At 41.7% G+C, this 15,246-nt stretch overlaps 1 protein-coding gene across 2 annotated transcripts in view; it reads right to left on the bottom strand.

The window, feature by feature from the left end:
* Nucleotides 1-15,246, bottom strand: part of CHN2 (chimerin 2) — a 466,205-nt gene that overhangs the window by 364,213 nt on the left and 86,746 nt on the right. The gene's annotated exons all lie outside the window — the stretch shown is intronic.

Genomic DNA, 15,246 nt, shown 5'->3' with positions numbered 1-15,246 from the left:
TCTGGTCTTTTGTAATGTAAGTTTAAAGCGGAGTTCCAGTAATACTTTTGTTTATTAAAAGTCAGCAGCTACAAAAAGTGTAGCTGCTGACTTTTAATAAACAGCCACTCATCTGTCCCATAATCCAGCAGTGCACTCACCCGTGCCGTGTTCTCCCCGTGTCCTCCCTCGGCAGCACCGGCATCTCTACTATGGGCACCCAGCTGTGACAGCTTGTGGCTTCACAGCTGGGTGCTCACTGCGCATACACAAGTGGTGCTATGCTCTGTGACTGGTCCTGAAGTCTTCTAGGACCTGTCATGTATCCCAGAAGACTTTGGGAGGGAGAACTTCCGCTTCCGATCGCCTAAGAAGACAGGAACGGAAGTGGGAGAAGGTATCTGTCAAAATCGGGTACCTGCTCCCCCCTTCCTCCCCAAAAGCTCAGTTTCACAAACAGGAACTGGGGAGGAGGCCTTAAAGCGGACATTTCACTTTTGGGTGGAACTCCGCTTTAGGAAAAAAAATAATAAACAAATACAATGGGCAGACTCGATGGACTATTCAGTCTTTTTCTGCCGTCACCTTTCTATGTTTCTAAGTTTTATCCCCATGGAGCCTTTCGCCTGGGTTTTCTTTTCTTTGTTTATATGCCCTGTGCAACATGTGCCACATGCCCGAGCTTAATGGATCCCATTCCTGGCTCCATGACGTTTCATATTGTGATCAACCCCTTGGGGTACTACATACATGGTACTTGTTGTACCATGTAATGTTATACTTTAACTTGACCACTGTGATTGGCTGTCACAGCTCACATGATCAGGAGCTGGTCCTGTTGGCTCCTAAACATTAGTATGAAATGATAGATGTCTTTGACAGCTCAGTCACTGCGTTGGGAGAGTGTAGTGAGCACGCTCTCAGCACAGAAAGTGCAATGATTAAGCAAAGGAGTGTGAAACACGTTTGCTGACTTTTCACGATCTGCATGTGCATGTCTCGACCTTGATTTTAATGGATTCCCAATGAAGATACAGATTTTTTATGCTGGAAGTGCAGCCATCTCTCCTTCCTCAGCTCTGCATAGAAACCAGCTTCCATTCGTTTTCTGTCAAAGCTTATTTTAGCCTCCTTAGCGGTATTCCCAAGTGTGGCTCGGGGTGAATTTTCAGTACCAAAAGCGGTAACCCCGAGCCACACTCGGGATCGCATCGCAGGACCCAGGCAAAGTTACCTTGTCCCCAGGATCCTGCGATGTCTCCCCGCTGTGTGTGCGAGCCGTGTACTCCGCCGGATTTATGACAGTGTCGAGCTCCGTTCCCTGCGAGCGTTGCGACGCACGGGGACAGAGCACGGCGCCAAATTCAAGAAGTTAAAAAAAACATTACACATACAGTAATGTAATCTGTAAGATTACAGTGTACTGTATCACATTATTTCACATCCCTTTTGTCCCTAGTGGTTTGTCCAGTGCCCTGCGTGCAGTTTTATATTATAAATACTGTTCTTTCTGCCTGGAAACTTTATATCAAAAGCGGTTTTAGACCAGCTAAAAAACAGCGATAATAAATTAGAATCACTTGCAGAATTGAGCGATAGTGATTTGTGGGGAAATCCGTCATCAAACACTGAAAGTAATGACAGCGACAATTCTGCAACTGAGCAAATTTCAGTGTTTTTGATTTGATTACATTATTGAATAATTTTTATTATTATATTATTATTTGTTATAATTATTTATAGTTATTATATTTTAATTTATGATTTTGTGTTTCAAACTTTATCATACCTGGGCTGTCTACTAGACTATTCCTTGGACAGATTTAAGTGTGTTATTCCTAAGAATTACAGGCCTACAATATAAAACGCCAAATTTCCATGCAAAACATTGTACTGCTTTGAGCATCAAAAATCTGACATAATCATATCGCCAGGGAGGTTAACAAACTGAAGTTAGAAGCTAATTCACTACCATGCACAGCTCCACCAGATTTTGCACTCTCCAGTTTTAGTAAATCAACCCCACTGTGTTGTGGTCGGAGTGTACCTTTAATAATATCTCAGTTTATATCATCTTCTGCCTTTGCCTTTGTAACAATGTTTATATTACTGCTGCAGTAGGAAAAATACTGATTTATTTTTCACAAGGTCAAAAATGAATTCAATTTCTACTGCTGACTGTGTTCAACCATAACAGCTGATTTATTTGATTGACCTTTGATAAGCGTTGCACATTCTAAACAGATCAGTCGGTTTCTGCTATTTCATTTCATTTAATAGCAGGAGCTGCCATGTCTCTGTGCAGGCTATGTGAATTGGAAAAATACAACGTGTAAATTTTGCACGCAAGGCCCGTACACGGTGGGGCTGTTTGCAGCACTCAGAAATGTCAGCAAGAGATATAAATAAAATAAATGCTGGTTTAATATTTTAGCAGCTTGCCTGTAGTTTAACAGAAAACTCAACTGCTAAAAGGCATAGAGGATATCTGCTATCGTTTTATCATTTCAGGCCCTCTGGCAAACTTTCATTGTGTTATGTCCAAGTCAGCTGCATGATCTGTTAATTATTTCCTGGGGGGGTTTCAGATCTGCACACCTTGTGTATTGCCATTTGATGGCATGAAAATATGTCTGGCAAGCAAACTTTGCATATACTGAAAATGCGCAGATATAAGAAATCATGAAGTAGACTATGTTATGGGTATGTGTCAGCCAAGCATATCCTCTTCTATCCTTATCCCCAGTTAATACCCTTTTTTAAATTACTGGGTGATGCTGTGATCTCAGGATGCAGCCCAGGACACATCGTGATCAGGACAGAGAACCTAGATGAGGGACTGTCCCAGCAAATCCAAAACAGTCTGCCTCTATGCAATACAAGTTTCAATAAATTAACTTGTGGGCCTAATAAAGCCAACTAAACTCAAGTGTCCCACCTTATAACTATGGGTCTTAGGTTTCTACCAGGGGCGTTTTCTGAAAGCAGTGGGCCTCTCTGCAAGGCCATAACTTGGGCCTTCCTGCCGTGCAATGGCAAAAATTGGGTGTGGTTTTTATGGCACTCAATACTGACTGTGGCTTAAAGGGACGCAGAGTGCAGGGGTTCAGTAGTAGGTAATGCAGAGTTCAGAGGTCAATAGTGAGTGAGATAGAGTTTAGGGGTCAGGAGTAAGTGAGGCAGAGTTCAGAGGTCAGGATGCAGAGTTCAGGGGTCAAAAATAAGTGATGCAGACACAAAAGAATGAAACAGAAGAAAAAAGGACTTTAAATGTTGCCACTCATTACCCCATGTAAAAGGAAGTGAGTACTCAAGGAAATTATAATAAGTACAAACGTTTATTCACAATACAAATTCCATAAAACTGGTATAAAAACCACAAACACTAGTTATACATATAGCCTGTATTCCCCAATGGAATTAGAGTATAATTGACCTGTAAGGATCTAGCCCATGTAGAGTTTAAATGTGTATTAAGAAAAGTAATGGTAACAAGAATTTTCCATAAATGTATTAGGCCAGATTACAAAAAGTGCTGGTCCTGATCTTTCACGTTTCACCAACCACTGGCTTCTTCAGGAAATCACATAAAAAAATCAGAAGCACAAAGTCCAATTGGTCGGATCCAGGTCATCCCGGCGAATGGGGGCAGCACACCAGTGCAACACAGCAGATAGGGATGCCTTCAAAGGCAGCCCATAGCTTGAAAGAATAAAATCACTTGAAAATGGCTGATCCAGATAAGGTTGTTAAGTAGTGCAATTCGGATTCATGTGATAAAGTTAACCTATATAATAACTCGGTATGATCTGCTTAGCTGGTCCTGGTGTTAATTCCCATGGCCTCCATGAAGAAAAAAAAAGTAATGCAGAGTTCAGAGGTCTATAGTAAGTGACCCAGAGTTCAGGGGTCAGTAGTAAGTGACACAGCATTTAGGGGTCAGTAGTAGGTGACACAGAGTTCAGGGGTCAGGAGTAAGTGATGCAGAGTTCACCCCCAACTACTGACACCCTAGACTGACACCCCCTCCCACCTCTAACTACTGACATCCAAGACTGACACCCCCTACCCTCCTCCAACTAATGAACATCCAAGACTGACACATCAAACACCCACCCTCAACTACTGACACCCGAGACTGACACCCCCCTCCCACCTCTAACTACTGACATCCAGACTGACACCCCCTACCCTCCTCCAACTAATGACATCCAAGACTGACACATCAAACACCCACCCTCAACTACTGACACCCGAGACTGACACCCCCCCCCCCCCCCCCAACTACTGACATCCCCCTACCCACTACCAACTATTGACATCCAAGACTAACAACCCACCCCCAAGCACTTCAAGCTCAGACAATCATTTGTGTCCCCATTTCCCCATGCAACTTTGAGTTGGAATAAATCGGAGATACATCTTACAGTAAGGGAATGCAGGAAGTAAACAAACACAAGGAGGGTGCACCAGTCTACTGCATTACCTTGCTATCAGATTTATTAACAATTAAAGATTAAATGTTATACTTACAAACCAAAATATGTACATGCCCATGATTAAAAAACAAGGAACAGAAACGTCAGTGACCACTGCACACACTTCCAATCACAGATGGAAGCCAAGCCACACAGGTCTAAACGTCTGACACGTTTCAAATCTTGCAGTGCACATGCCCCCTTGGTAGCACAGTGCCTCCTGGGATGGGTATGCCGTTGCAATCATAGGGGGCAGCGGGGTAGCCTAGGCCAGAAAGCAGGACACAACGCAAAATGGTACTATGCTATGCACATACAATATCTCACAAAAGTGAGTACACCCCTCACATTTTTGTAAATATTTTATTATATCTTTTCATGTGACAACACTGAAGAAATTACACTCTGCTACACTCTGCTCTGCTATGTAAAGTAGTACAGCTTGTATAACAGTGTAGATTTTCTGTCCCCTCAAAATAACTCAACACACAGCCATTAATGTCTAAACCACTGGCAACAAAACTGAATACACCCCTAATTGAAAATGTCCAAATTGGGCCCAAAGTGCCAATGTTTTGTGTGACCACCATTATTTTCCAGCACTGCCTTAACCCTCTTGGGCATGGAGTTCACCAGAGCTTTACAGGTTGCCACTGAAGTCCTCTTCCACTCCTCCATGATGACATCCACCTTCTGTTTGAGGATGCTCCACAGATGCTCAATTGGGTTTAGCTCTGGATACGTGCTTGGCCAGTCCATCCCCTTTACCCTCAGCTTCTTTAGCAAGGCAGTGGTCGTCTTAGAGGTGTGTTTGGGGTCGTTATCATGTTGGAATACTGCCCTGCGGCCCAGTCTCCGAAGGGAGGGGATCAAGCTCTGCTTCAGTATCTCACAGTAAATGTACATTCTCTCAATGAACTATAGTTCCCTAGTGCCAGCAGCACTCATGCAGCCCCAGACCATGCTTGACTGTAGGCAAGACACACTTGTCTTTGTACTCTTCACCTGGTTGCCATCACACACGCCTGACACCATCTGAACCAAAGAAGTTTATCTTGGTCTCATCAGACCTCAGGACATGGTTCCAGTAATCCATGTCCCTAGTCTGCTTGTCTTCAGCAAACTGTTTGCAGGCTTTCTTGTGCATCATTTTTAGAAGAGGCTTCCTTCTGGGACGACAGCCATGCAGACCAATTTGATGCAGTGTGCGGTGTACAGTCTGAGCACTGACAGGCTGACCCCCCCACCCCTTCAACCTATGCAGCAATGCTGGCAGCACTCATACGTCTATTTCCCAAAGACAACCTCTGAATATGACGCTGAGCATGTGCACTTCTTTGGTCAACCATGGCGAGGCCTGTTCTGAGTGGAACCTGTCCTGTTAAACCACTGTATGGTCTTGGCTACCATGCTGCAGCTCAGTTTCAGGGTCTTGGCAATCTTCCTATAGCCTAGGCCATCTTTATGTAGATTCTTTTTTTCAGATCCTCAGAGAGTTATTTGCCATGAGGTGCCATGTTGAAATTCCAGTGACCAGAATGAGAGAGTGAGAGTGATAACACCAAATTTAACACACCTGAGACCTTATAACAGTAACAAGTCAAATGACACCGGGGAGGGAAAATGGCTAATTGGGCCCAATTTGGACATTTTCACTTAGAAGTGAACTCACTTTTTTTGCCAGTGGTTTAGACATCAATGGCTATGTTGAGCTATTATGAGAGGACAGCAAATTTACACTGTTATACAAGCTGTACACTCACTACTTTACATTGTAGCAAAGTGTCATTTATTCAGTGTTGTCACATGAAAAGATATAATAAAATATTTACAAAAAAGTGTGAGGGGTGTACTCACTTTTGTGAGGTACTGTAAATGTGAAACTTCATCCCATTTTTGTAAAAGGGAGGAGTAGGAACAAAAAAAGAAAAGGTTGCTATAATGAGTTGGATTTCGCTTTAAGAAAAGGTGCGTGCAGCTAATATTTAATAATCGATGTTAGGTACCCGAATTTGGTTTTAGATCACATGCCTGGTGAAGGGGCGCTGCCAGACTTCTGTAACTATGATGCAATGACTGAATAAAGCTTTGGATCCATTCTGGAGCTGCTGGTGTACTGAAGACATTTCTTTTGTGGCCTCCCTGGCTGTATGATATCAGATTTTTGAATCTCAAAGCGGTACATTGTTTTGCACAGAAATTTGGCGTTTTATATTGTAGACCTGTAATTCTTAGTAATAACACAATTAAATCTGTCCAAAAAAGAGTCTAGTAGACATCCCAGGTATGATAAAGTTTGAAACACGCAATCACAAATTATATTATAATAAATAACTATACATAATTATAAAAAAATAATAATATAATAATAATAAAATTAATTTCCCCATGATTCACTATCGCTCAATTCTGCAAGTGTTCTAATTTACTATCGCTGTTTTCTAGCTGGTCTAATGGGGCGTACACACGGTCGGAATTTTCGGCTACTAAAGTCCAACGGACGCGACGGACCAAATCCGGCGGACAATCCAATCGTGTGTGGGCTTCCCCGGACTTTCAGCTGACTTTTTCAGTCGCAAATCTGACGGACTATATATTTGGAACTTGCTTTAAATCTTTACGTCATAACTCCGCCGGACCCAGAAATCCGCTCGTCTGTATGCTAGTCCGACGGACAAAAACCCACGCTAGGGCAGCTATTGGCTACTGGCTATCAACTTCCTTATTTTAGTCCGGTGTACGTCATCACGTACGAATCTGGCGGACTTTTGTGTGATCGTTTGTAGGCAAGTCCATTCGTTAGAAAGCCCGCCAAAAGTCCGTCGAAAGTTTGTCGGACGGGCTGTCGGACTTTTGTAGCCGAAAAGTCCGACCGTGTGTACGCCCCATAACACCACTTGATATAAAGGGACACTTTTTGGTTGCCATGGACAATCTCAAGTTTCCAGACAGAAAGAACAGTGTATATAATATAAAAGTGCATGCAGGGCACTGGACAAAGGGAAAGCACTAGGGACAAAAGGGAGGTGAAATAATTTGATACAGTAATGTAGTCTGTAAGATTAATGTACTGTATGTGTCCTGTATTTTGAATTTGCCGCCGGGCTCCGCTCCCATGCGTTGCGACCCTCACAGGGAACGGATCCTGGTGACAAGTTAAGTATACTGTGCCAGGATTCTGCAATGCAATCCCGAGTGTGGCTAGGGATTAACGATAATGGTACTGAAATTTAACCCCAAACCACACCCGGAAATACCGCCAGGTGGGTTAAAATAGGTTTGATAGACTTAGGTTTGCAAAATTTAACATTAACTTTATACTTTAACATTACACTATTACCATTGAATGCAGCTATTTATGTGTGAACCCCTATCATAGAGGAAACAGGGGAAAGTGCGCTGTAGATGGGCTGTACTGTTCATGAACACACCTCAGTACCGTTCAGAGAATCAGCCAACAGTAACTACAGAGGAGGAAGACTAGGTAAGTGGAGATACTTTGATCTCTCTAACTGAAGCTATTCATTTATAGTATGCAGCTAAGATTAGATTTTGGCATTCAGTTCAGTCTTCCAGTAAGCTAAGTGATAGGAGCAGACAAAGCAATGTAATTACAATGTTTTGAAACTGACATATTGCTTATCGTTTATAATGACATAGTTCATTGCTGTCTACAGGTAGCATTATTTATCACCAAATTCATGCAATATAATGAATTCTCAAATTCACCACTTCACTGGATTTCTTATCTAGAGAATTGCTTTTTGCAACAATAAGTCAATGAGAAACATTCAAGACAAGTGAGGCATTCTCTATAGCTGTTAAAATACACCAACCTCTACACACTGCATGGATGGATAGCAATAAAATCCACTATTAAAAAATGGCGACTAAATACAATTGATTGGTTTTAACTCTCTCTTTCAATAGCAAAGCTTTGCTGATATTTTCTACATCCTAAGGCAAATCCACATTTCACATTTTTAACTGAGGCTGAAGACCAGGCAGGTATAAAACCCCATTTTAAAAGGTTGCGTATTCCTTTATGATTATGTCATTTACATATGCTAGCAAAAGTACCAGAATCTTCTTTGATATCAGGCTGTTGTCATTTCTTGTACAGCAACACTGCCGGCCATACATGGGTCGAATTCCGAACAAATTTTCATTAGAAAATTGTAATCAAGAAATTTCATTCAAATTTCGCACCATTGGTGGGCCGCAGCAACGACCGATTTTTGTGTGGCCATCTAATTTGAAAGATCGGGCATTTTGGAAATTTTTTGAAAAACAAACAAATTTCTAATCAATGATTGGAGAATCGTGCGAGAAATATAATCGAAAAAGAAATGAGCATGAGCTGTGACTTGGAAAGGAAAAAAAAGATTCCTGGCCACAAATTTTCTTTTCTGTAGCAACATGAGGTGAAATTGAAGGCTTGGTTGGTCAAATTTCGAAATCAATGGTAGGACCATTGGAATACAAAAAGAAATTTGGTTTGGAATTCAACCCATGTATGGTCTTTAAACTGGGAAAGAGAAGGCAGTACTAAGAACCAAACTCTGCTGCATGCACATGTACTGACAGGAGGATATGTACAGCAAGGGCGCTTTCACACTGATGCGGTACAGTTTTTCCACATCCTAAGTGCAACGCAGTGTACCCACAGTTTTGGTGCCAGTTAGCTGTGCTTTGCCATAGACCTCCATTATGACATGAGCAGCCCTCTAGATCAGTGGTTCTCAACCTGGGGCTCGAATGATGATTTGCCAGGGGTCACCGAATCCTAGGCTGTTCCTGAAGTTTCACTGCCCTCCCAGCCTTTTTGCGGCCACCCAGCAGGGCTATCCCTGGAGTCTGGGTCGCCCAGCTGGGCTGCTCCTGGAGCCCGCAGGGCGCCCACTCAGCCTTTTTAGCAGGCGCCCATTCAGTTCACGGCATGGCTGGGGGGCAGAGACAAGAGGTCAACTGACTGGTGAGGAATGTGAAGTGGGAGGGGCTGGAGGAGATCCTATCTCCTGATTTTGGCCTAGGTGTCACTGCTACGAGATACCACAAAGTTTGAGACACAGTGAAGCCTGAGACAGTGAGTAACACTGTCTGAGGGTTAGGGGAGCAAATTACTTGTCTTGCCTTGGGTGCTGACAACCCACGCTACGAAAATAATTTTACTGTTAGGGGTCCCCACAACTTGGGAAATTTTATCAAGGGGTCACAGCACTAGAGGGTTGAGAACCACTGCTCTAGATGTTAGATAGACATATAACCACGTAGACCCAATCTAACTTTTAAAAATCTAATTTTCCTGGAGTTCAGCTTTAACATTCTTCTGTACTGTATGCATGCTCTTCTGTCACTTTAACCCTGCTTGCATTGTTAATCTTACTCAGCACATGTTTAGTAAAGTTAAAGCTACCCTCTGTTTGATCATTTGACCAATCTCTCCTACCTGTTACAAATCTGGTGTAACCCCTCTGGTATTTATTTTCTTTTATATTGAGCGCCACAAATCTGGTGTAAACACATGAAAAATAGACCCCCAAGGGCACATATAAATGGCCATTTATGGTCGTACACCACCTAGATCAGCGTATTTGTGAGACAGGTACTACACAGTGTTTCCCGATCAGCCACTGACATTAATACCTAGTACACACGATGACAATCCCAGTGTGACATAAATGTATTTTCCTGCTACTGTAATCACCATGTCAGATGTCACAAGTTGGATGGTTAGGACGAGGATCCAACTTTGATCCGACTTCAATCTGACTTCAATGATATTGAGTGGGCTGAAAAGGGACCAAAGTAGTGCAGGAACCTTTTCTAAAGTCGGACTGACTTGTGATGGACCAGTTAAAACGGCTCTCATAGGAAACCATTGATTTGTACACATCATGCGACATGTGCTCCCAAAGTCGGGGTGTATGTTGCACCAGTGTGAACCGGGCCTTAGGGGGAGCTGAGAGGGGCTGCTGCACTCAGAAGGCTTTTTATCCTAATGCATAGAATGTATTAAGATAAAAAAACTTCTGCCTTTACAACCACTTTAAGCCTATAAAACTCAATGGCAGGCTGACACCGTTCGCATCTGTTCACATATTACTTAGTTACATGGTAAGGTTAAAAAAAGAAACAGGTTCATCCAGTTCAACATGTGTGTGCATGTGCTACAAATGACCATATCCTTGTATATTGGGTTCACTGAGAAACATATCTAACAGTTTCTGAAGTTATTTACATTCTCTACTGATACCACTAACTGTGGAAGGGAGTTCCACATCTTTCTGCCCAGTAGCAATAGAACAATAGACATGAATATCTGAGAATTACTGATTCACAGTAGCTTCACGTCAAACTGTGAATGATTTATTCAGCATATTGACTTCCAAAAAAAAAAAAGAATTATTAATTGAGTCACGTTGCCCCTCTGGCTGCTTCATCTCCATAAACAATACTGAGTACAGATGTACAGCAAGAACATTTTGTAATGGCAAATCAAGTATTTAGTGAACTTTGCAAAAGATTCAAGGAGGAAGCGATGACAAAACTTAGACTGTCAGAAAATGACAGATCTGTCAACTGCTGTTCTTAGAATGACACGAAATTCATCAAATTGTTATAAAAGCGCTACACAGAAAATGGTTCATTTTAGCCTAAAATGTTTGGTGTGGATAAAAGTTCCAACTATCAACAATCCAGGGGGAACTTATCTAGGGACGGTATAAAAAGAATCAGGTACCATTTTTGCTGACTATGACCAGGATTTATTTATTAAGAAATTTCCAACATTTTACTTTTATGTGTGATCTCAGCGCCATCGCGGGATGGTTCAATAAGCTGCAACATCTCTGCATATATTTCAACCAAATGAAACATTAAGTTTGCGACCATTTTTCACTTCTTTCCTTTTAACAAGCAGGGTCACATCTAATGGTATATATACACAGTATATCCCGAGGTTCGAGAAAGGGAACAGCCGTTTGCACATTTGATAAAGGAAATTCACCTATGCGTACACATGACCGGTTTTGCCGTTGGAATAAACTCCGAAGGTTTCTCCGACGGAACCCCGATGGAATTCCATTCAAGCGGTCTTGCCTACACACGGTCAAACCAAAGTTCGACCAAAGTACAACACGTACGACGGGACTAGAAAAAGCCAATAGCTTCCGTCTCGTACTTGCTTTAGAGCATGCGTCGTTTTTGGTCCGTCGGAACAGCATACAGACGAGCAGTTTTCCCAATAGGAATTGGTTCCGTCTGAAATATTTAGAACATGTTATATTTCTAGGTCCGTAAGAATTTTTTTTTAAAAAGTCAGATGAGGCATACACACGATTGGATTAGATGATGAAAAGATTCCTTCTGACTTCTTCTGTCGGACAATCCGCTCGTGTGTACGCGGCTTTAGAGTTATGAGCAACTGTCAATGGCACACAGCGACCTTCTTTTTTTTTTTGGAAGGGCTTCAGAGGCACGTAGTGATCTGGCTAGTAACAGATTAAAAATGTACCCACCCACCCCATCCTGTACTTAATTTAAATATTTTGCAATCTTTGGGTCAGATCTGACCAATAAGAAAAAAGAAATGAATGGGGTTTGCATTCGTAGTTGAGACCTAGACACTGGCCAGGAGACCAAAAGCACTTGCCCCAGATGCCTGAGCCGGTGAATAACTAGCTTGGGTGAGGATGGAGCTGGATCCTTTGACAGGTAAGTGTCCTTTTATTAAAATTCAGCAGCTATAGTATTTGTAGCTGATGACTTTAATTTTTTTTACATACAGCTTAAAGATCCTCTTTAACAAGTAGCACACTGATAAGTCATCACTTTGCTCTATCTTCCTATCAGCAGGTACACTGACTGCACAAATACAGTACAGCAAAGGAGCCAGTGACTCCTAGTTCCTAAACCCTTCCCTCTTCCAATCTACCCAGGTTGGCCAAAGTCACATCCGCAGCCTGCTAACTGGACAATAAAAGGAGCAGCAGGACACTGATCAATCATCTCCCTGCTTGTTCTGCTCTTTACTCCTGTCAGCATGTTACCATATGGTCTGCTGCAGAACTTGACTCATTCAGCACATGGGATTTCTGAAGGATAGTAGACAAAACAAATTTACATAGTTACAAAGATTGCATTTTAAAATACAGTTAATAAATACACGTGTGATTTTTTTCAATATCTGACTGGAGTTTACCTCTATGTTGAAAAATCTGTCATTTGGAAAACATAATTCTGACTTGAAGGTTTTAGGAATCTTACAAAGCTTCAGGAATCTCAGAGAATGTCAATGAGATTTGTCTCATTTTGCTTCATCACGTGTGTTAATGTAAATGCCCTCACCAGAGCCATATGGCCACGAGGTCCAAAACAGCCTTTTTGGTACACCAATAAGATCAGGTCGCTACCTGCTGTCCTGGTTAACAAGTGACGTCACATAGGCATAGCTCCCGACTGTTCCTGATTTTGAGGGACTGTCCCTGAATTTGAACAAAGTCCCTCTGTCCCTCTTTCCTCCTCATTTGTCCCTCATTTTGGTCTGATCTATACAGTTGTATATAAAATGCACTATTTATCTCTCCAAAAATGTTACACAGTGCTAAACCTTTCATCCAGTTTCTCAATTGCTGCATTTGTACATTTCAATAGCCAGTATAAAGGAATAGTAGTGGTTAAAAAAGCACTTGTGGATTTAACTAATCATTTTTTTGTATGATTCTCCTTTAAGGGGCGTGGCAGAGGGTGTGGCCTATGCCTGCATACTTTTGCCAATAGGTGTCCCTCATTCCCATCTCAAAAAGTTGGGAGGTATGCATCGGGGCGAGGTGGAATGCACACTTGGACCTGGAAGGTAACGGCAGTGAGGTTATATCATATGGTGGATATTGAAGCCAAGTGATTGTGGATGCATATGGGCTGATCAAGCTGGTGCCGGTCTGGGCACTTTTTAATGTAAGCTAATTTTATTTGAGGTGCTTTTGGACATTTGCTTTTAATAAACTGTGTTTCATGATCATCCTGTCATTTGTTTTTTGGCACTTGATGTTAACCATTTGATGGGAGAATACACACATTGGAGAAGTATACTGATATTGCAGGAGAAGGATTGGTCACCACATCTGATCTTATTGGTGTTTTGGTCCTTGTGATCATAGGGCTCTGGTGAGTGCATTTACACTAACACGTGGTGAAGCACTGGTTGTTGGGGATTGGAGAAAAGCTTGTTTGTTTGAGGATTATCTACTGTTAGTATGGTGAATGGAATCAAATGACTAATATAATGAACAATGGACATTGTTATATTTTGGCACATCATTTATAGTAAATTACTTACCTGTATTTTTGATGTGCACAAATATTTTCCTTTTTTTTATTTTTTATTTTTTGGGCTGATATTATAACACTATATGGCACATGTTGTTATATGGATTTAACACTAAGGCTTATGTTGTAAGTATGGAAGAAATGTATGTGGTGGATTCACACGATAATAAGACACATTTTATAGGTCTCAGTACAATTTTTTTGGTTAATGGTAACAGTGCCTTGCTTTATTTTGTTTTATATATTTTTAAAATAGAGTCAAAATAATCTAATTAGGCTGCTGCCCCTCCAGCAATGCACTTGTTAACTTCAAAACACAAACCTTCTATCGGGGCAAGCACCCACCGAGTAATGAAGTCAACCTTCCATTTCTCCCTATCTCTCTTATTAATATGACATGTCAAATGATAGGGTTCTCCAAAGTGGACATGCATCCCGATAGGAGGTCTGTGTTTTAACAATAAAAAAATGAGTGGCTTAATAGGATGAGGGGGATGCAGTGTAGGCGCAGGGGTATGGGGGTAGGTACTTGCTGATCCCTATTTACATCCTTCTGGTGGGCCCCTTGAACTGAGTGTGTTAGGATCGGCTGACAATTTTGTCCATATAGTAGAAGCAGCTATTGCTGGTGACAGAAAAGTGAATCAATGTGCGTTTGAACGTGCATTCTCATCTAATGCCCTCTTTTGCCACTTCACTGGTGGTTGCATGAAGTCACTAAAATGGCATTAGCAACAGTTTCTATTCCTGTTCGCTTTGATTTAGCAGAAATCCTCAGTACTCCATGTGTGGAAAGTAGCTGCAGGTAGATGTGGATACACTCAAATATACATCCACTGGGTCTTTTTCAACATTAATGTTTATACTGTATAATGTGCACTACAAAGCATCTGTTTCTCCAGCTGACATTCTAAATCGAGCACTGTGGGAAAACTAACGGCAAACTGTAACACATAAACTAGAGGACAAACCTATAAAGTAATGAAAGAAGCTACAAATAAAGGTATATCTAGGTGGAATGTGAATAACAAATTTGATTGAAAATGTTATCAACTGGTACTCAGTGGTGGTGGAAGTTGCAAAGGGGAAAGGGGGCACAGAACTATACTTTACTGATATTGGAGGAGAAGGATTGATCACCACATCTGATCTTATTGGTGTACCAAAAAAGGCTGTTTTGGTCCTTGTGATCATAGGGCTCTGGTGAGCCCCTATTTAAATAAGTAAATTTAGTTTTTGGCTCCTTCTGTAATTAAGGGAACAGTGATAATTTGTCCTACTCTGTTCAGGGTTTCACAGACTGGGAGTTTGAATGCTTCCCAATTCCTCTAAAAGAAGCTTCCAGAGCTTAGGAAGGTAGATGCAAATAAGCAGCCTGAAAATTTATCATGTTCCAGCCAGTCCCTGGAGGGGAGTGTCCAGAAGGGGGCTAGGAAGGTGATAAATAGTCTGAAGCACT

The sequence above is a fragment of the Aquarana catesbeiana genome, linkage group LG05 (assembly GCF_042186555.1).
Source record: "Aquarana catesbeiana isolate 2022-GZ linkage group LG05, ASM4218655v1, whole genome shotgun sequence".
NCBI lineage: Eukaryota > Metazoa > Chordata > Amphibia > Anura > Ranidae > Aquarana > Aquarana catesbeiana.
Note: the sequence above shows the minus strand (reverse complement) of the source record. Positions and strands in the feature narration are given on the sequence as shown.